Here is a 2,500-nt window from a genome sequence, read left to right on the forward strand (position 1 = left end):
TGATGGTGATGATGGTGATGGTGATGGTGATGGTGATGGTGATGGTGATGGTGACGGTGATGGTGATGGTGATGGTGATGGTGATGGTGATGGTGATGGTGATGGTGATGGTGATGGTGATGGTGATGGTGATGGTGATGGTGATGGTGATGGTGATGGTGATGGTGATGGTGATGGTGATGGTGATGGTGATGGTGATGGTGATGGTGATGATGGTGATGATGGTGATGGTGATGGTGATGGTGATGGTGATGGTGATGGTGATGGTGACGGTGACGGTGATGGTGATGGTGATGGTGATGGTGATGGTGATGGTGATGGTGATGGTGATGGTGATGGTGATGGTGATGGTGATGGCGATGGCGATGGTGATGGTGATGGTGGCTGATGATGATGGTGATGGTGATGATAGCTGATGATGGTGATTGTGTTGGAAATAATTACGGTAATGGATTATGTTAGAAGCTGAGATCGTTGCAGCTTGCAGTAATTACTTCATTTATCCCCTTTTTTAGCCTCTTGCTCCTCGAAACCAGAGACAACCATCCAATGCCAATGTTATTACCCAAGGTACCATAGGAACTTCTGTCAGCCTCGCTCAACAGCCTTTTGTATATTTCACGCATGCTGTTCCAACACAGGGTGACCGTCAGAGCAACGAACTCGCTATAGCTTATATTAACGTAAGACATAACGATAAATGAGACGTTAAATATTGGGCGGCTTTCATTAAGAAATCAAGTGAACTTTTGGGTGGCAAACTCGTGCGCTTCGGCTTTTGGCTCAAAATAATTGCAAGAAAAAGCGACTTATTCATCAGCCAGAAAGGGGCTATTTTTATTGAAAAATATTATATTTTTCCTGCTCTCTGGCGTGACGGTACAGCCAATTCTTTGTTCATTTTGGCTTGAATTTACCACTCAAAAAGTCACTTGACTTCTTAGTCCAAGTCGCCTATTACGTGTGCGTGTTCGCCTCGAGGGTGTAAGCTATAACGTGTGCGTGTTCTTCTCGAGCGTGTGATTTTTTATGTGTGCGTGTGATCTATTACGTGTGTGTGTTTGTCTCGAGCGTGTGATCTATGTAAAGCTTTGCTGTCATATGAAGAAAACGTTGTCGTTTTGGGGGTCTGGTACCGTGGAAAATTAGTTTCTTTTCAGGGACCTTCTTAACTAACTATAAAGATGGTCACAGTAACTGTTTTTTTCTTCTGGTTACAAGTCATAAAGTTTACGAAGCCCCTGGGGTACGCTCACCTAAAAATTAAAAGAATTATTCAGATTTTCCAAATAAGGAATATATTAGTTTCCTTATATGGAAGTGACCATGTTTTGCAAAAACGACAATTTTGGGCTCAATTTTGTTGATATGCGTTTTTGCTTTGCAATACGGAATAGGTCAAACACTCTCTCTAGGATCTACTTGCTACAACAGTCTTCAACTTTATTTTTTCAGCAAGGTTTCACAAGCGCAAATCTCCCTCCCCCGTATACGCCCTGACAGTTGGAATAAGCAGAAAATAGTAAAACAGGCTGCTCAAGCTCCGGATAGTCTCAAACTCAAAACAGACACAAACTCCGGACAGACACAATCTCCGGACAGTCTCAACCACCGGACAGTTCTCCAAACACCAGAAAGTCTCAATCATGGACTGTCTCAAACTCCAAACAGACACAAACTCCGGACAGTTCTCGAAACACCAGACAGTCTCAATCATGGACTGTCTCAGACTCTAAACAGACACAAACTCCGGACAGGTCTCCAAACGCCAGACCGTCTCAATCACCGGACAGTTAAACACCAGACCGTCTCCAATCACTGGACAGTTCTCCAAACACCAGACAGTCTCAATCACCGGACAATTTGAAACTCCGGACACTTTCAAACTGGTTGAATCAAGAAAAAGGCGATTGAAATCCAATTTTTCTTGGTCTTGTGGATACGGCTTTGGGTCGGTGTCTCGCTGTGGTTTGAAGCTTATATGTCATATATGTTATTTCTATTACTATTTTCTTTGGTTTGTTTGTAGGGTAATGCTTGTTTGTGTTTGTGACAAAGCTAATAGAATGAAATAAAATCACCAGATTAAAAAGTAAAATGAAAAAGGTGAATTTTTCCAGTTGTTTTGCTAACTATGCCAAATAGCCTTCATTATTATGTAGTATCGTATTACCAGTAGCTCTCATGACTTCAGACACTAATCATATTACCTGAAACTTAACACGTCGTTGCCTGCGAAAATGCGGAAGATTATGTCCTCGACAGCTGCGAAATGCTATTTTTATGAGCTAGGATGTAAAAGCAAGATATGCATCCTGTATTTCTGATTCAAAAAGGCCTGTACGCTACTAGCATCACGATTGTAAAGAACAAACCTACTCCTCTTGAAATCGTCTACATGCGATTTATGCCGTTGTAGGAACTGAATGTTGCTGAGGTTCAACTAGACCGGAAATGCTGCCTTCAGTCTTTGTACGACTAAGGGGGGTGGGGAAGAAGC

General features: G+C 42.4%; 2 protein-coding genes across 3 annotated transcripts in view; both read left to right on the forward strand.

Moving 5' to 3' along the window:
* Positions 1 to 2,098, forward strand: part of LOC116602213 — an 8,195-nt gene extending 6,097 nt beyond the window's left edge. Inside the window, exons 4-5 of one of the 2 annotated variants that reach the window (XR_007306576.1) lie at positions 516 to 683; positions 1,456 to 2,098. The gene's annotated coding sequence lies outside the window, so the exon portion shown is untranslated. Of the gene's footprint in view, positions 1 to 515; positions 1,107 to 1,455 lie in introns of those variants that run through there. The other variant, XM_048722023.1, reaches the window with a different exon arrangement.
* A 251-nt stretch (positions 2,099 to 2,349) lies between these two features.
* The window catches only part of LOC116602214, a 5,766-nt gene continuing 5,615 nt past the window's right edge, over positions 2,350 to 2,500 (forward strand). Inside the window, exon 1 of the mRNA XM_032363478.2 lies at positions 2,350 to 2,500. This exon is cut by the window's right edge and continues 545 nt beyond it. The gene's annotated coding sequence lies outside the window, so the exon portion shown is untranslated.

The sequence above is a fragment of the Nematostella vectensis genome, chromosome 14, assembly GCF_932526225.1.
Source record: "Nematostella vectensis chromosome 14, jaNemVect1.1, whole genome shotgun sequence".
Taxonomy (NCBI): Eukaryota; Metazoa; Cnidaria; class Anthozoa; order Actiniaria; family Edwardsiidae; genus Nematostella; species Nematostella vectensis.